This window comes from Equus przewalskii, chromosome 5, assembly GCF_037783145.1.
Source record: "Equus przewalskii isolate Varuska chromosome 5, EquPr2, whole genome shotgun sequence".
Taxonomy (NCBI): Eukaryota; Metazoa; Chordata; class Mammalia; order Perissodactyla; family Equidae; genus Equus; species Equus przewalskii.
Window position 1 is genome coordinate 51,318,675 of NC_091835.1, and position 20,515 is coordinate 51,339,189.

The following is a 20,515-nucleotide window of genomic DNA, read 5'->3' on the forward strand; positions in this document are numbered from 1 at the left end:
TCATTATGTGAAATTGACGCTGATGATTATATAATGCTCTACAATCATTATCATCATCATCACCATCACCACCATCACCATAGCTATCTTTTATTAAGCCCTACTATGCGTTAGGGTTTGTGTATGACATTTATAATACTACATACCGGGCCCTGTGTATTATCTTATATGTATTGAATCATTTAGTTCTAATATTAACCATATATTATTCATAAATATTTCTTATGCTAAAGCCAGATAACTCATGAAAAAAACTTGTAAACAGAGAAATTTCTTCTCTTTCATTGTGAAACCAAAAAACAACAGTGAAGATTAAAACAACATACATAAATACATGGAATTGGAAGCAATTGAGAAAGTCGTACTTCTGGATATTTGTCATATAACTGGTAAATGCATATCTGAACAATAATCCTGTACCAAAGGTCCTATAGCAAAACCAACGTCCTATACCAATGAAATGCCATCTGTTACAATGAAGTGACAATAATTTGAGTTGCAAGTTAATAAAAATTAAAATAGTACTTGTGAACATAAAGAACAAGTAATCTAAAACTACTGGCCTTTAGTAAATCGTAAAATTTACTGTACATAATATTGAAGGGGGAAAAATTAAGGTAATTTCTAAAAATCCAAGAAGTATTTTATCAAGTATTTATGAGATATATGTGGATGTGCAGAAATAAAATAAATAGAAAAGTATACTTCCTCAGTCTTGATTACTTCTTCCAAATCCTACATCCATGTAAGTTGACAAGGTATATCAGTGGTTTATTTGGATATTGTCCACAGTTGTAAATGAGCATCTTCATTTCTGTATTTTGGCACTGGACCATATAAATGATTATACTGCTATATATTTAATGCAGTATATATAAAACATGGCATAAAAGAAAAGTACTAATTTTAGAAAACCACAAAACTCATCAAATAACTTCTCTAAAGTCATCAACATAAGTAGCCTGCAAAGCACGGAGTTGCTGAATACAACATTTCCATTAATGCAATCCCTTGAGTAACCTTCTACTCTCTTCTCAGATCACACTCATGCCACCCTTGTAGATCCTGTCTCTGCAAAAAGAGCGAGAAGTCGCATAAAGAACGCCCTCCATCCATAGCCCAGAATCAGATGCCCATGGGGGATCCACCACTTGCCCTATAAATCCAGAAGGGGATCTAGGGAAACATGCAGGAGAGAAGACACACATGGTTCTTTGACATCTTTCATGCACCATGAAAGCCGACTATAATTTTCTTAGAATATTCAAGTGCCATCTTTTTAGTGTCATATTAAACTAAAAAGGAAAGTGGACTAATATACACAATCAGCAAAATTGTTAAGTAGGAAAATTTTATTTCTCCAAATCCTACATCTTCTTTGATGACAAGCTTCTTTCTTTTTCTTCTGCCACTGCTCTCCTCAAACTGTCTCTGACCACATTAGAATCTAATTTATTTGTTCAGTGAACTCAAGGTGAACACCCCATACTTAGAATATTTCCTTTGCTTTCTCTCTTTCATCAAAAGTTACCTGCTCTATGTTCTATTGGCCAAAGCCCAAATCTTGAACTTCCAAGATCACAGCTGGCCAAAAGATAATACAACTGGTGCCAATATGCCAGTGGTTAGAGGCAGAAACTTGGAATTGCAAGGGAACTTTCAGAGGTAATTAATTCAATCCTTCACTTAAAACTGCAATCCTCCCTGTAATTTCACTATCATCATCTCCAATTCAGTCCAACTCTATTTCCAGAGATCAAAATTCATTTCATTTTGAGGCAACACATCCAATTTTAACTTTCTTCTACTGGTCCCAGTTCTGGATATACACAGAAGCACTTGTTTTCAAACCCAAATACAGGCTCCACCCTTCACACAGCTCTGTGCCCCAGGAGGCTGATTTCTGTGAATCACATCAACAGACTCCTTTGTTCCCAAGCTTCTGGTTGGGTTTCGAAAATAGGAGGCATCAGCAGGAGTCAGAGAGTAGGAGAAGAGTCAGGTCTGGGTATATATTTCTGCAGCTCCCTCCTTGCAGGTGACGGTCAGAGTCTGGTGGAGTCTCTCCACACAGCTCCCCTCCTTGTCCCTTCAGGCCTAGAGATAGTGACAATTCCCTGCTATTATTATCCCCAGAGTCCTGGACCAACCTTCATTGGTCCTTTTTAATAACAGCTTTATTGAGATATAATTCACCATACAATTCACCCATTTAAAGTGTACAATAAAATGGTTTTTAATATATTCATATGTACAACCATCACCACAATCAATTTTGGAACATTTTCCTCACTATAAAAAGAAACCTCATATCCGTTAACAATTACTCCCCATTCCTTCCCAACCTCTCAGCCCTAGGCAGCCACTAATCTACTTTCTGTCTTTACAAATTTGGCAATCTGGACGTTACATATAAATGGAATCATATAACATGTGCTCTCGTGACCGGCTTCTTTCACATAGAATAACCTTTTCAAGGTTCATCTATGTTGTTGCATGTATCAACACTTCCTTTCTTTTTATTGACAAATAATATTCCATTGTTTGGATGTACTATATTTTATTTATTCACTGGTTGGCAGATATTTGGGTTGTTTCCACTTTTTGGCTATTATGAATAATTCTGCTATGAACATTGTGTACAACTTTTTGTGTGAACATGTATTTTCATTTCTCTTGAATGAACCCAGGAACGGAGTTGCTGGTTACATGGTAGCTCATAAGGTTTAACCTTCTGAGGAACTGCCAGACTCTTTTCCCAACAGCTGCCCATTTTACATTCCTATGAGCTGTGTTCAAGGGTTCCAATTTCTCCATATCCTCACCAACACTTGTTATTTCTTGTCTTTGTTTCTCAGCCATCCTAATGAGTATGAAGTGACATTTTACTGTGGTCTTCATTTTTTAAAACCCTGTAAATGTCCTTATAACTTCTCCCTTTATTAAACTCTCTTCACATTATTTTGCTTAAGTCCATCATCTGTTTCTTGCCAGATCCTAAATGACTCAAAAGCCAATTCTTTTTCATATTTTTGAAGACTGTTTTGAAATTCTCCCCAAGTCTCTCTTTTTCCAGCTAAAAAATTCCTCTTCATATGAAGTATTCCTTTCTAGATTATTCATCCCTCTAATTCACTAGCTTTAGAATTAAATTGCCAATGTCCTTCAAATTATTTTACACATAAGTGACAAATATGAACTGATCAGTATACATTTTACTGGATGATTATCTCATTGGTTATGGACAATGGTTATGGTAATCTCCTATCAATGCTGTTAAAGGGTGACACTACCTCTTGTTTGAGCAGCTATGTCTTACTGTTGGCTTATATTGAACATAAAATTAACCAGAATATCTTGACAATGGACTATCAATTCAGATAACCCCTACTGTAATTGACTGATTTTAAAATTACATGTTGAATTACTTAACCACTACTAAGTTTCATCTCCTTAAGTTTTGGTCAACATTGAGGCTATCACTGACTTCCTGAGCACCAAATGAGATAGAATGGGTTAAACTGCCAAGGGTGTCCTTTCCAAAAGCAGTAATCAAAATGTTAGTTTCCTCACTTTCTTTCTTCCTTCATCAAAGTTCTTAATAAAAGTAATAAAGAGGATAAGCCAATGAATAGAATGGGTGGCACTTGACTACAGACTTCTCTTTAGGTTGATAACCATATACTAATCTATATCCTTTAAATATGGTTCTTCAGCTGTTAATCCATATTAGCATACTGTCAACAAACCAATTTTCTAATTTCCCTGAATTTTATGATATATCATAAAATTATACTTTATAAATGATATCTGATAATAGGCTAGACCCATTAAAAAAAGAGTAAGGGGCTGGCCCAGTGGCATAGCAGTTAAGGTCACACCTTCCACTTCAGTGGCCCAGGGTTCACTGGTTCAGATCCCAAGCAGGGACCTACACACCATTCATCAAGCCACACTGTGGCAGGCATCCCACATATAAAATAGAGGAAGATAGGTACAGATGTTAGCTGAGAGCCAAGCTTCCACAGCAAAAAGAGGAGGATTGGTGGCGGATGTTAGCTCAGGGCTAATCTTCCTCAAAAACAAAAAAGGAAGTTACTTCTGCATGATTGGATCCTAGAGAAGCCATACTGGCTTCTGGTCAACACTGCTTTCCCTCTAAGAATTCAGAAACAATCTCTATAATAACACAATCTAGGATTTTAAAACATAACATTTTAGAAAGATAATCTGTTCTCCTATCTTAAATTCAGGGTAACATTTATTCATCTTGAGTCTTCTGATACTTCTCTTCTTCTACATGCTATTTCAAACTTTACTGAGTCTTCAAAAACAACATCTCGTTAGTAAGCACCTTACCTTAGCCTACATCCTTCCCCAATATGTATGAGTTAATTATGGGCACTCTGACCAGGCAATACTTGAAATCAAAACATCTAAATATCATCAGCCTTGATTTTTCTCTTCTCCACACCCTCCACATCCAAACCATCAGCTACAGCCATTCAAAATATATGAAATATATACCGTTCGATTACTTCTCACCAACTCCACTACTGTCACTGTAGTAGCAGCCAGAATCACCTCTGACTGGACTGTGACAATGGTCTCCCATGTGATCGCTCTGCTTCCACTTTTGTCTCCCCACAGCCTACTCTCCACACAGCAGCCAGAGTAAGCTTTTTAAAAACGTGCATCTGACCACGTCACTCCTCCAGCAACAACCAGCTTCCGATCACACTAACAATAAAATTCAGGTGACCTGACTCTGCTTTCCTCTCCAATTTCATCTATCTAATATTTTCTCACACCCTCACCCCCCACCACCTGCTTTAACTGCACTGGTTTTCTTGCTATTCCTGGAACTTAACACATTCAGTGTCTCTTCTGGGTCTTCACCTTTGCCACTTCCTCTCCCTAAAGTCTCCCCATAGATGTTCCATGACTCGTCATCACTCAGGTCTCAGGTGTCATCTCCCCAGAGAACTTTTGCTGGCCTTTATCTAAAACAGCATGTCCAGCTGTACCCCTCACTCTACGTCATTTACTTCATTTCATTTATCACTATTTGAAGTATTGCATATTTATTTGCTTATTTCCATCACCTCTCGAATCTAAGTACTTTTAGAGCAGGGGTTTTTTCTGTCTTGTTCACCAATATATTTCTGTCATCTATAATAATAACTAACATATAGTGGGCACTCAAAACACAATTTTTAAATGAATTGAATGAGAATCCCAAAGAAAATCCCACACTACAAATTCTGATCTTGGTGGAGCCAAGGAGAAAGACATAGGACTGAGGGCAACTTTGGCAAGTCTTGCAGTCATCCTGTGCTGTAGGACCCCCATTCGAGAGCACGGTCTTCATTCACGAACTACATCAATCAACAGACCAATAGGTCACGTCTGAACCCACTGATATCAGAGAACTGTTGCATATGACAGCCTTCAATCTCAAGCGTAGGGCATGAGTATTTCTCTTTCCTATCTCAACCACCACTCTCCCAATTACAATAAATGAATAAAGTAGATTGAAGCTAAGGAAAAATAAAGCAAATTTAGAAGCTGGCAAAAAGCAAACCCACTGCCTGGGGCAGCCTGGGGCTGATGGATGATGACAGCTAGCAGACAAATCCTGTTCCCCATTCTAAATCCTGTCTACTAAACAAATTAGCAAGCTCATCAATATCTGCACGGCATTTACCTTCTGCAGCAACAGCTGCTGCAAAATCATGATGCTGACTCTTTGGGTTGTGGTCTTGCCGATGGGATGAAATTATAGACCACTCAGGGTTGGGGGCAACTGAATAACAACCTGATATTATAGAAGAGGGTTTCACAAGGTCTTGGAGGATAAACAGGTTGAGGGACACCTGAACGGAATCCACCATTCACCCCCACCCCTCCCCCAATAACTAGACATTCCAGTGATGATATGTGAGAAGTTCATTCCTGTGCTGGTAATTAACCCTGTGAAACTTACAATAAAAACATTAAGTGATTAGGCAGAAACTTAAGAGACATATAATCTTATGTCTGGATTATGCTTTAAAACACTTTCCTTTTCATGAAAACTAGTACTTAGTGTGGAAGTTATATTAAAACATGGCAAAACTCTTCTATTCTTGAAAAAATTATGACACAATACTATCTTCTATTTTAGGACGACAGAAATTTTGTCCCTCATCTTCAAAGAAGAGAGAAAAGGCCAAATACAACATATACAACACAAAAAAAATACACCTCTCCCTAAAAGTTTAAAATGAGTATAGCAAAGGAGGAAAGAAGGGGGTTTATGATTAATTTCACAGGGAATGGTTTACACACAGCATGTGAAGGTAAGAATGGCAAAATATTCTTAAAATACCCTGCATTAGAAAACATAAAATGATGAGCAGCTTTAGTCAACGATACACAATAGTATGTCAATGCTGAGACCTTGACCACTATTAATTAATGAGGGGAAAGTTGACTGAAAGAAAATGGAAGACACACTAGACTGCCTGAGTCTGTCTCAGACATCTTCTGATGGAGCCCCAAAATTCCTCAAAGTGAGTGTTGTCATCTTCAACAAGAGAAATCCTGCATCTCTCTCTCTGGCTAATCATGCCCCATCATACTAAGAGGCAACGAAGCAGTAGGGACATCCCAAGAGAAGGCAAGCTCATCCTCACTTGAGAAGGAAAAAGAGGAGGTCAAAGAACCTTACTGTAGCTCAGAGAAGCCAAGACTTAAGACAGAGAAAAGCCAGGCACAAATCAGCTTCCCAATTGCCTTCCGCAAATCCTAATGATTTCAAAAATCCATGCAAAGTCTGTCTCCTAAGCTTAATTTTTGCAGGGTCCTCACTCCCACTGGCTTTTCCATTCGCAGCTGACATTTGTTGACTCTAGACCAAGCTGAAGAGCTGGGCAGAGATGCCAAGGTCCTTGCCGTTTGAAGAGGTCTCACGGGGCAGGTGAAGTTATTCCCATCTCTCCTCCGCCCTCAAGCTTTGATACCTGTCTCAATAAGGCAATCACCAAATTGTACAATCGATATTTGTATAAGTGTTGGCAACCCCATCTGACTGTGAGAAAACGTGTGTAATTCTTTCGGGGGCACATCTAGGATAGGACCTGAAAGAGCTGATCAGTGCTCAATGAGTGGCGAGCCAAAGGGCGTCCTTCTAGTCACAGCTCCCTTAAGTTAAAAATGAAGATGAAAACACAGTAGAAGAGCATTATTTCAAACTAAAACAATAGTATTTTTTCACAATCGTGATATTCTTATTGGCTTTCTGCAGAAGTCTAAATTCTTCTTTTTGGCAAATTATGATAAACCTTTTCACTAGACGGTGGGCTTCAAGAGGCCAGAGACAATTTTCTCTCCTCAAACATAATGCTTGATGATCTCATAGATCCTCAATAAATGTCTGTTGATTAATGAGTATTCTACAGAGGCTCGCCAGATATTGACGATTCTCCCATTTTCCCTCCTGTCACTCACTATACCTTCCTTAGAAAAGAACCTTGTTTTAAATGATCAGTCTCTTTCTTCTTCAGTGAATAAGAGCTTTATCTAAATCCTACTGCCACAGGGGCGGGGACCACAGGGACATTCACTCAGGCACAGAGCCTGGAGGATGAGAACAGGTCACACAGAACTGTACTGGAAAAAACAGAGCTACCATTTTGTCAGCAGCCTCAGGTCTTTGGAGCCCAGAAGCCACAATCCAGTGTCAGCTGTCAGCCTTCTGTAAGACTCAGTCAAGGGAAATTTCAAGAGAAGAGCCATTTTAGAAATGAGAGTGTTAATGGTGACATGAAGGAAGTAGAGACAATTACCGGGAAAAAAAATAAAGAATTCTTTCCCCATTGCTCTTTGATTTGCTGTGTGACTTCAGATGTATGAGCAAGTTCTCTGTGCCTTCCTTTCCTTATCTACGAAGCTGGTGGAAAAATCACTGAACTCCACTAACTGTCAATAATTCTACTAAGATGAAGTTAAATATTTCTATATTTTGTGACTCTTAAAATTCCCAGAGGGTGGCTAGCATGGTGAAAGTAATTAACGCTATAGCATCCTCCTTGTGGAAATAAACCATCAATAATGCACATTCGGGATTGCTGTCTCTCTCATCATCTATTCTGGGGTGCTGGAAGGAAGTAACTTGTGTTACTTTGTGGGCCCTGACAGGCTGGTGCCTTGTCACACTCCTGCTTCTAATCTTCCCGAACTCTCAAGCTGAAAATCACTTTCAAAAAGGGATTTCCTGGGTGCCACTAACACCGACATCAAAGCCTTCAGTTCAAGGGTGACATCTTCTCTCCCACTCCCCTGACGTCTCCGTCTGGCCTGCCCTCACTGAAGGAAATGCCCTCTTTATCTCAAAGAAGTACAGGCTGCTATGAGAAGGAGGCTGGGGAGGGAGGTTATTGGTTGCAATTGTTTGAAAGAGTCTAATAATTGCAGCTAGGGATCCATCCTCTTGTGTCACGTAAGTTGGAAAATGGGTCAGACATAATGCATTTGGTTAAGTGTCTAAACTGAAAAGGTGCTATTTTATTTTAAATGGCATAGTCTTTACAAAGGCTAAGGTTACTGGTGCAATGCTCTCTCATTTTAAAACGTAACAGGGACATGCCCTCTGAGGGTCAGGCTTTCATTTGCTGATGTTAATTCTCAGCTGCCTGCTCCTCGTCCTTCATTGTACCCTGTGTCTTAGCTGGGCACGCTCCTGATTCCCCGCTATATCCAGACGGTCCATGTAAATAGTGTTTATGTTAAGGAAGTCATGTTCAGTGTGACTGGAGCACACAGAAACTGATGTTGTTGTCACTTTAGATTAAGCTCTTATTTTAGTAAAGGAGGCAATTGGAGCAGGCAGCTGAGTGGCCGAATGAAATATTCAGCTCATTTCATTTAGAGCTGCCCGGTTTCCATTGTTCACGCTGGCAAGGCTGGTTAACCCTGTTGGTGCCGGCGCAGCAGCAGCCCCCACTCACTCCTGCATCCACGCTCAGGCTTCCTCCAGCTAACACTTTTTAAGCCATCTATCAACACACCGAGAAGTATTCAGGTGAACAATGTAGCAACAGTCATCCTTGGATGGATCTTTCTGAACTCCTGTCCATTTGTGTGCCCAAAATGGATGCTTTAAAAAGGAGTCATATGTATAGAGTGTGCTAAATCTTCAGGTACACCTGGAAGATGGGCAAACACAGAGATGCTTAGGACAGAGTGTTTTTGAGGTGAGAGCTAAAATGTTAAAATGTAAAATGTGGGCCAGCCCGTTGGCCTAGTGGTTAAGTTGGAGCACTCCATTTTAGTGACCCGGGGTTAGTGTGTTCAGATCCTGGGGGCATACCTACACACTGCTCATCAAGCCCTGCTGTGGCAGCATCCCATATACAAAATAGAGGAAGACTGGCATAGATGTTAGCTTAGCAACAATCTTCCTCAAGCGAAAAGAGGGAGATTGGCAATAGACGTTAGCTCAGAGCCAATCTTCCTCACCAAAAAAAATAAATAAATAAAATGTATTTACTAAATGAAGATGTTGTGCTTAATTCCTTGAAACATTGTTAAGTACATACTGCCCTGTGACAAGGAGTTGTTTAAAACACAGGTAGACACCATCATTCTAAACAAACGTACCAGTTACATCAATTTTTGTTTGAAACTTACTATTTGGAAGGACTTATAGGGAGAGACCCTCACTAGTACTTTACTTTCCTCGGAGTGCCATTGACTAATTGTGTCCTGGTCACTTTTCGGAATTTTAGGCACCTGTCCAAAGACTCTACTACCGTAATAACATTCTAATCCACCCTGACCAAAAGTATTCTGACTTGAAGCTTTCTCTCTTTCTCTCTCTCCTTCTTTCCTTGTTTTTTTTCTTTTCTTTTGTTTTTTTTGACAAGTTAAACCAGAAAAGGTGGCTGAGGGAAATGATAAAGTAAATATTATTTCCAAACGTCAAATACCTGGTTAAATTAAGGACTCTTACCAGTTTTTCACCCATGAGAAAATGTGTTGTAGAATGAATGATTTCATCACCTCAAGATGCTGAGAAGGTAAACATTCTACTTAGCTACAGCTTATAGCTATTACTTACTGTCCATAAAAAGTACCAGTCGTTGAAAAAAGTAACTAATTTTTTTTTCTGCTTCTCCCCAAAGCCCCCCAGTACATAGTTGTATATTCTAGTTCTAAGTCCTTCTAGCTCTGCTATGTGGGACGCTGCCACAGCATGGTTAGATGAGCGGTGCTAGGTCCACACCCAGGATCCAAACCAGCAAAACCCTGGGCTGCTGAAGTGGAGCGTGCAAACCTAACCACTGGGCCATGGCGCCAGCCCCCAAAAGTAATTTTTATTACGGAGATGCATTCAACTCCAAACAACTGAGTGACAAATAGATACTAGGCTCTATGCTAGGCTAAAAGCGATCCTTACGTTCGTGGTATCTAAATATTTAGTAAGTATTTATTCTGTGGTTCCAGGTTTTATGGGGTCCTAAAGCTCATGTAATTTTAGAAAGAGAATACACATTAAAATTTTAATTTAACATGAAAGTGCATATTTATTTACAGTGAAGAAATCCCAACAAATTACTACTTTAAAATGCTGAGAAATATCGCAAACATCACACAATCTGGAAAACATAATATTCATATCAATTAGCTCCCTGACCACACCTCTCTAATGCTTTTTCCTCTACAACTGTTTCCTGCATACTCTTTGATTGCTTCTTTGTAAATATCATTTTCTACAGAAAATAGAAAGATAATCCATTCTTTTATCTAGTATGTTTAATCAAAACTTGTTTTTAACTATTCATAATTGGCATTCAGAAAACATGTAACTGCGCATACACAGTGGTACTTGCTGCCTGTATTACTGCTACAAGTTTGCGCTCTGAAAACACAGATGTTTGAGAAATTCTATGTGTGTAACATCTATCAAAAAAGAAAAAATATATGATGCATTATTAACAGTATAAACTGCATTAGTCATCCAATTCCTTACAGGAGAGAACTTCTATTGTGACTGGGCATTGATACAAACCATCTCCTCTGTTTATAATACTACACACCTAATAATGAGGAAGGTTCTCCAGAGTAGGCCCTGGCTCGGTATGTTTCAAATCTAGTTTCTCCCCTCCACCTACAAGCGTCAGGCGTCAGTGCTGTAGGACGTGTCCATAGGACAGTACGGCCTGTTGCGTTCCTCACCTGTGTGTCACCATGCTCTAGTGAATTGGCAAAGTGGAACATCATCAATGGCTTCACCATACATGGAAGTGTTTGCAAACAATATGACTATATCCCACTTAATTTAAAATCTCTGTATCCCAAATTTGACTCCCCCATTGGTGGACCCGCCCCCCGACCAAGATAAAGCCATGGCCTCTCCAAGGCCACCACAAAACAGAAAAGGAATAGAGAGAGGTTAAAGTGGAGGCACTGGTCCTAATGACTGCAGTTAAAATAGCTTACTTTGCAATTTTTACAAAATATGTGATCATCTGAACACATTGCCTACAGCTTCTGCCCAAACTTCAGACAGAACCCATCAGAGCGAAGGACCCTGAAGCTTAGTTTGCCTCTGGTGAAATAATTTACTCCTTTTCTGGTTGAACAAATGTTTTTTAAATAGCAAATATCAGATATTTGTCAATAATTGTGATTATAACTATTTATTAAAGGAATGTTATTTTAAGACACAGCAAGTCCAATTGGTAATTAACAATAATTGGAGAATTCCGTGAAAAATAAAAAAGAATGGTGTTTGGAACAAATTTTCTTCTTGGAATTATAAAGCTGTTAGCACCAATTTTCTAAAAAAACAAAGACCTTCTGCATCTAAAGTCTAAACAAAATGTGGAATTAAACAAATTTTTAAGAATTGCCACATATTTCGACAGCTAAAAAACAAGATAATGGTTGAGAAAAGCATGCTGAGTTAGCCACTGCAGGAAGACTGTGGAAATATGCTTTTGGAAGTTTGCTTTCCAAAGAGCCTATGCAAATAAGTAAGAGACAATAAGTCCAAAATTTAATTTTGATGGAATTTTCTCCTGCGCTGGCTTTCAGAAACACACATATCATAATCTAAGAACACGTTATCACTAAAAAAACCCACATAGCTTATGTTTGTTGCATAGGTATAGAATATTTATCCATTAAACAAGACATTAAATCAAAATATTCTAGGTACTAATAACAAAAGAGAAGTTTTCTATATTTTTTAAAATAAGGTTTTCATATTGAGTTTATTCATTTGAATTATATTTGATTACACATTAAAAAGATACCAATTCTTTGTGTCCATGTTGACTAAGAAGATAAAACATAAACTTTCGGTCCAACCATCAGGTCTTAAGAAATCTAATCCACAATTCAGCATACTCATGAAAGTAGCTAAAGTTAGTTTTCATAGACTTCCCAAATCATTCATCAAGAGTTTAAAGGAAAAGTTAGTCTTAGATTTAGGAATCAAATTCCAGTTGAAATTTTTGAGATAGATGGCCCAATCTCTGAAGTGGGTGAAATGACCTGCTTGCCTTAGTTTTTTAAATTTTCATCTCTTTCCATTTTGTTTCATTTTTTTCCTTCCTCCTTCTTCTTTTTCTTAAAACCATAGAAACTGGGTGGCCTTGTCACAAAAACCATTAGCAAATGAAATGTGAATTATAAAAAACATCTCAAGACATAAAGTTTGTGAGGGAGAGTGGGGAAAAAATTAAGAACTTTTGGAAAGTTGCTGAGCAACAGCAAAGCTAAAACCAAAGCACAAACCCCCAAAACTTAGTAGATGCAGACGTTAATCAACAGAACCAGTTATAGTCAACTCAAAGTCAACAACAGGGAACATTCAAAGTCATTCCAATACATACACCACCAGACCAAATTTGGACCTGCCAAGTCTAGTTTCCTGTTTCCCTTCTCTGGCCTCTTAATCTAAACAGACAAAATGTTTCATTGTAATAGTGTTGTTACCCCAGATGTATCCCAAATTCCACTGGCAATGGAGAACACAACCACCCACATCCCACATGCATCACACACACACACACACACACACACATGCACATTTTGGTGAGTGTTTTGGTTTTGCAAGTTGTAGATTACCATAGTTTCAAACAAAGTATGCAACAGAACAGAAACTTAGCATCAAACAAAACATTTTAACAAAGCCTAATGGAAAAAGGACTTATAAATCTCACTGTCTAAAACAGAGGTTGGCACAGTATGCTCCAAATTCAGATCATTGCCTGTAAAATAAGAACTGTTTAATGGCAATCAATTTGTTTAGTTTACAATCAATCTGATGATAGAGAACATTAACTTTGAACAATTAAGTGAAATATCTGCCCCCCAAAAATTCAATTTTTCGCATTGAGACTTCTATTATAAAAAATTTACTCAATTATTATTATTACATTTTGAAATATGTCAATAAAAATCCTGTGGAATTTTTTTTCTCTCTTAAATAATAACTCATATAATATTCTAAATTTCACCTCCTAGCCTACAAACCCTAAAATATTTACTATCTGGTCCTTATCAGAGAAAGTTTGCTGACACCTGGTCTAAAACAATCCGATCTACAAAATTGTTCTAGCCCCACCTATTTCTAGCTTTTATAATATACATATGTATGTGAGCAGTTAGACTGCATAATATAACTACCTACATAAAAAATTTACAATTACCTCCTAATGCTTTCTAAAGCTGTACCAGAAAAAGACCACAATAACTACCCCCTGAAAATAGGCTCCTATGGAGAGCTCACAATAATGGATCGTATTTATCTCACCTCAGAGTAAAATGAAAAGGAGGCACTGATTTTACCGAATAATTTAGCTTGAAAAAATTATAATACCCAATGATGGAGGGAGTGTAGAAATGAAAATTCATTGCTACATTAACTGTAGCAGTGTTAAATGGCACAATCTATCTGGAAAGCAATTTGGTGCTAGACAACAAAATCCACTAAAATACTTACACAATTTGATACAGTAAATCTACTTTTGAAAATGCAAAAAATATAAACACACACACACACACATAAAGATGTTCAATAAATTGTTATTTACAATAGTGACCTGTCCCTACCATTTTTTTTTTCTGTTAACAGCCCTACCATTCACCTATAGAATTCACCTATAGAAGCGAGAAATCTTGGCAGTAGCCTCTCCCTCACACCGACGGAGCCAATAATTCCTCCCTCTCGGTCTTCCACGTCCTTCTCCTTTTTATCTCTATAGCTACTATCTTGGCTTAAGAACCTGCTATTTCTCTTCTGAATTACTGCAATATCATCTTGGGGCTGGATTTGCAAAGTGAGGCCTAAGCTTATACAATTTGGGAACTCTTTTAAAGAAAAAGAAGGTAAAATTGTGAATACAAAATTTGCATCCCCAGTGCCACCCAGCCTTAAGAGAAGCATAACAGAGGGGTAGTAACATAGAAAGAGAAAGGACTCATGACTAATTGAAGTTAAAAACTCATACATTTTGCAAATTTTATAAAAATACGACCATGAGAAAACATTTTAGAGTCTCCATCAGAATACTCCTAGACGCCCATGCAGGCCGAGCATCATTTATTTCAGCTTCTTGGTAATCTGGCTCCTCACCAAACCCTTAGTTCCTAAGGTCTGTGATTTCTAAGCCATCCATCCAATCATACTGCTGAAGATTAATTTTTCTAAAATGAAACTCTAAACATATTCCTTCCCTATTTGAAAACCTTTCTTGCCAATAAAATAATTGGCACAAATCCTTCCATGATATCACCTCCACCTACTTCTCCAACCTAGTTCTCTGTTGTTCCAGACATGCTGCATTATTTACAGTTCCTTATGATGTTATTTCAAACTTCCCATACCTTAGCAGGTGTTCTTGCCTCTAAATGAAATGTTTTTCTCTTCTCTTTTCTGGCTGATGGATGTCTTCTCATGTTTCTATCCCCACTTACCTGTGGGAGCATTCCCAGACCTGACACTAGAGTCCTTGGGCCACCCTCCTCCAGCACTGCACTTATTACCTGTTAGAAGAACTCATTTACTATCTGATTCCCCTGATAAATCAAAAGGTCCTTCAGGGCAGGAACCTCATCATAGCCATCTTTATTTCCCAAGTGGCTGCATTAAGTAAGTGCTCAGTAATCCTCAAGATGAACAAATGAATGAAAAAAGAGGAGAAGGAAATATAAAAAAAGGTTACTTTTTTGCTTTCAGTTATTGGTACTGTTAGCATTTTTTTGCCCTTATTTGAAAATATTTTTGTTATGGGGCTATATTTGTTTTATAATGGGAAATCTAATTTACAATGAAATATTTCTTTGAGGCTTACTCTAATTTTCATCAGATCTGCTATCTAATTCTCTTAAAACTGCACACCTGTGCCACGCTTATTTAGATGGCCAACAGTCTACTTTATTTGAAATCATGTTTAGATCTCTGTACACAATTAGCTAAATAAATATCATTAGTGCAGCTTCATTAAAGTGTATTTTTCTTAAATATTTCTCAGTACACATATTTCTCCATAAGTGAGCATCTATTAGTTTTGGCAAGAAAAAGCTTATAATGGACTTATTTCCATAGGTATATATTTCAGGCACCAACTGAAAGGAATAATAAAAATTTTTTGCCATCTGGAATAAAGCAGTGATGAATACTATAAGACTCAACTTATGTTCACACGCATAAAGCTATCTTTCTGAATCACTGTTATAATTTCTAGCTCTCACCTAGGATGCAATTAAAAAATTGCTTTTAAAAGGAAAACATCCAAAACAATCTGATAATTCTCCTTATATAATCCTCACTGAAATGGAACACATTTTACCCCTTTTTTAGTAAAGCTCTCATTATCATTATCTAGCATTTGCAGGACCTTTAGAGCAAAGATTTTACCCTTTTTCTCTTACATGATTTTAAAAAGTTGTTTTAGTACACATTGTTTAAATATGCCCTATGCATGGCATATTTAGATGTGAATACAGGCCAGGAGCACGAAAAATGCAAACCACAGGCCATAGGAATAACATCACCAAACTCAAGATGACACAATTTTAGTAGCTTCAGAGCCATTTGAACCCTAGGATAATCTAGACCTCTGGTTTAGGTATAAACTCATTTTCTAGACTATGGATATGATGGTATTAGATTGGACCTCTCCACAAATATGCTCCTGTTTCTCCTTTGTGTAAGGCATGTTGTTCTAAGTTCATGCAAGGATACAACCTTATGCCGAAGTACAAATTTCTTTCCTAGATGGATCCATGCCTCGCCCAGCCTCATTTGTTTGTTTAAAGGAAAGACAGAATTCTGCTCACTGCACAAGCCTGCATGCAAGAGTCGCCTGAGATGAAGGGTACTACACAGAAAGAATGCAAGCTTTAGAGCCCCAGAGTCAGGGCACAGAATCCCTGCAACGGCACTTCAAAGGCTGTGGGACGCTGAAGTTAGCGAGCCTCTTTGAACCCTGGTATTATGGGTTGAATTGTGTCCTGCCAAAATTCATATGTTGAAGTGCTAACACCCAGTATCTCAGAATACGACATTTGAAAATAGTAGGTCGTTGCAGATATAATTATTTAAGATGAGGTCATTAGTGTGGGCCGTAATCCAATATGACCAGTGTCCTTATCAAAAAGGGAAATTTGAACATAGAGACAGACACTTATAGAGGAAAGATGACATGAAGAGACAGAGAGAAGACGTCATCTACATGCCAAGGAGAAGGGCCTGGAACAGATCCTTCCCTCACAACCCTCAGAAAGAATAAACCCCACCAACAGCTTGATTTCAGACTTCCATCCTCCAGAACTGTGAGACAATACATTTCTGTTGTTTAAGTCACCATTTGTGGTATTTTTTTACGGCAGCTGTAGCAAACGAATATACCTGGTTTCCTTAAACGTCAGATCCTTCATATAAAGGATGCAGTGCCATTCTCAGGATTAAAAATCACATGGTAGGTCTTTAGAAGAGGATAGGCAATATTTCGTATCATATGGGGTATAATATTTGAAGTATTTTATTTATTTCCTTGAGTCTTGCTTCTGTCCCCATTCAGTCAGCCAAGTTGCTATACTGCGCACTCACAGTGCTGAAAAAGTGTTGGCAGAGCAGTGAGCATGGGGGTGGGCCAGTGTCAATTACTGGTTTTTGAGTTTCAAAAGCCTAAGACCTTCTGGGAAATTGGAATGATTCCCATGCATAGAAAACAGACTTAGAAGAGACTTCCTATGTATTAACTAAGCTAAGAGAAGATTTAGATCCTGAGTGGAAAATGAGGTAGTCAAGGCATATATAGACATTAGCAGATCCAGGAGCAAGTTGGTGGTGTGGTGGCTGTATCTTCACCCCTCCCCCTCGCCCCCAACTCACCTTAGTGGGGATGGGATGAAGAGCAGATTTAGATCCCTTGGGAAAATGAAGTAGTCAAGGCGTATATAGACCTTAACAGATCCAGGAGCAAGTTAGGGGTGCGGTGGCTGCATCTTTACCCTTTTCCCCCTACCCTAACTTGTCCTAGTGGGGATGGAATGACCAGATGTTAGACTGATAGATTCAATGGAGGCACCTTCATTAAACAGACATGAAATTCTGAAGTATAGGGCCAGATCAACATCCAGATTTTAAAAGAAAATCAGGAGAACTGGTTGGATGGCTCTAAAACCCAACAACATAATGTAAAGGCTTCAAAGAATAGAGAAGAGGAGAAGCTTTATGAAGAGGGTCTTGGATTGAGCTGTTGCCCTGTGGCAAGTCCCACCTCCTTCCAAGGGAGAGTGATGGAAAGTGCTACTCATTCTATCTCAAGTCTTTAGGGAGGCTTCAAAGGAATAATTTAGAGAGCCCAGATGTGTCCCCTGGAGTTTGGGAGACCCAATGGACTGCAGACTGGTTCCCACCTTGGAAAGCTGGGGTACCGGAGGGTCAAGCCAGGAGTAGCTCTGTAATCTGAGAAGTACCTGCACTGCCTCCTGCCACTGGTAATTCATAAGATGCATGTTTTCATGAAGGAGGTGTGGAGCATTTATGAAAGAGCCAGCTTGATGCCCAAGAAGACCAACTGGAAGCATCCTTGATACACCAAATGAGAGGCCACATGGAATGGACCATCGAAAACCAGGACCTGAGTGGGGAGTGGGTAGCTGAAGGAAAAGCCCTGCCCAAGTGAGACGAGTTGAAGCCAGATGAGTCCAGCAGGGGAGCCACCAAAGTCCCCCAAAAGTGGCCAAGTGAGAGTCAGTTTTAAACATCTGCCAGGCCCAGAAATCACAGAACCAGCTTAACATAGCACAAGTTCAAGTGAGAAATATCCCTAAACGGCTTATTTCCTCTTCTTTCCCATGTTCCAACCCCTTAGGGTTTCCCAATAGCAGCTAGCAAATGGGGGAGGAGGTGACAGATAAAGAGGGAAGGAAAAGGACACACCCTCTCCCACTGCAATAGCCCAACCCAAAAATAGGCTCTAGATGGGGGAGGGGAAGTGATGTGATATTAAATTAACTTCCAAGTTCTGATTATGGTGAGATTGGACATTCTAATTTCTGAATGGAGAATGTTTGTGATTTAGTGGCAAGAGGATTTTTTTATTTTAATCTAAGAGTAATCCTCTTAGGTATGGAACCTGCCTGAGATCTAAATTTCATCCAGAAGCACCACCCCCCACAAATTCATTTTAAAGAAACAACAGGAGAAAAAAATAGTGTTTTGATTGATTTCCTAAGCTGTGCTTGTTCAAAGTACAGTTACAGAGAGAAACTCCAAATATGTTGGTAGAAGATAATGGCAGAGGGAAAAGATCTCCTTTCTTGGAGGGAGTCTTGATCTTAGAAATGGCTGAGTGATATGTCCAGGCAGATGGCCCTGACCAGCCTTGCAAAGGACCCCATGCAACAGAAAGACATAGAGCAACAGAACGAGTACCATGTGCTTCACAGTAGCATGCAACAGGCAAAGTGCTTTATACCACCCCAGAGAGTGGCCTAGCAGGAGCAAGAGCATACCCCCATGTGCCCAGGAGGTACCTGGAAGAAGCTAAGAGAAGGAGAGCAGAAGGAAGATCAAGGTACGCTTCAGCAGTGGCCCATAAGTCCTGACAAGAGATGAGAGGACAGATGTGGCTAATGAAGAGATGACAGCCAAGGAGAAAGTATATCACCCCTCAAGAGCTTGGTACCTTAAAAACTCATCCAGAATTTAGGGGCAACATCAGATTGAGGCTACATGACTAAATGAAGGATCTAAATATAATTTAGATTTAGCCATCGAAGAATAAAGAAAGTTATATTTCTTGCACACTCGGTGCATAGACAGAGACATACCTGCCACATGCGGGGAGGCTTGTCCAAGACTTTTAAGGATCCTCTTGAAGTGTGTCTTCACACCATGGACTGATTAAAAAGCCTAGAAGAGAATAAAAGCTAAGTTATTTAGAGGCAGATTCATGGTGTGTGGAGTCAAGCTCGACTGTTTCAAAACTTAGCTGTTTGGGGAATTATCAGTGAGGCTGAGTGTCACAGAATACAGAACACGTGTATTACCACAGAACCCTTAAATTCGACCCAGACAGATACAGAGCCATCAGCAGAAGGAAAGAAAACAGAGTGAATCAGCTTGTTTGGGTTGTTTTTGAAATCAAATGCTCCAAATCCCAGAAGAAGACACAGAAAAGAGGAGGCATAGTAGGGAATTTAAGGTTCTTATCCTAGAACTTGGAATTTTTTAAAGCATCAAATCTTGTTTCTAATGAGAGAAGAAAAATAAATCCAGGTAAGGAAATAGATTGTGAAAGGATTCTACTTTAGCTAGAGTGTTGAAGGAAAAACCTCTCCAATAAGCTGACATTTGAGCAGAGACCAGGATGAAATGAGTAAGCCAAAGGCAGGAGGTTTCCAGGGAAAGGGAATAGCCAGTTCAAAGGCCCTGTGGGGAGAGCTTGGTAAGCATGCCCAGGAACAGCAAAAGGACCACGGTGGCTACAGCATGACATATGAGGGAGAGAGAAGTAGGAAATGAATGAGGTGGGAAAGGGCCAAGGAAGGGCTTTAGATTTTAATCTAGAATCCATTAGAGGGTTGTCTTTCTCTAAATTAAACATTTAGTTTGAGATAATTGTAGAATCGCATGCAGCTGTAAGAAATAATACAGAGAGATCCTGTGTACCCTTCACCCACTTCCTCCCAATGGTAATGTCTTGCAAGGTTATAACACAATATCACAACCAAGACATTGACATTGATAAAGGCAAGATACAGCCATTTCCCTTCCACTCCACCTCCTCGTTAAACCCTGGAATCCACTAAACTATCCACAATTTCTATAAGTCCGTCATTTCAAGAATATTGAAAAAATGAAATCATACACTCAACATTAGTCTCTGGACATTCAACCAGGTTGGTGTGTGTATCGATAGTTCATTTGTTTTTATTGCTGAGCAGTGTTCAATGGTATGGATCATTTAACCATTCACCCATAGAAGGACAATACATTGTTTCCAGT

The 20,515-nt window shown here is 39.0% G+C and overlaps 1 protein-coding gene across 31 annotated transcripts in view; it reads right to left on the reverse strand.

Moving 5' to 3' along the window:
* SOX5 (SRY-box transcription factor 5) overlaps positions 1-20,515 on the reverse strand; it is a 947,484-nt gene that overhangs the window by 790,613 nt on the left and 136,356 nt on the right. For all 31 annotated transcript variants that reach the window (XM_070620840.1, XM_070620831.1, XM_070620821.1 and 28 more), the window contains exon 2: positions 19,339-19,420. The gene's annotated coding sequence lies outside the window, so the exon portion shown is untranslated. The remainder of the gene's footprint in view (positions 1-19,338; positions 19,421-20,515) is intronic.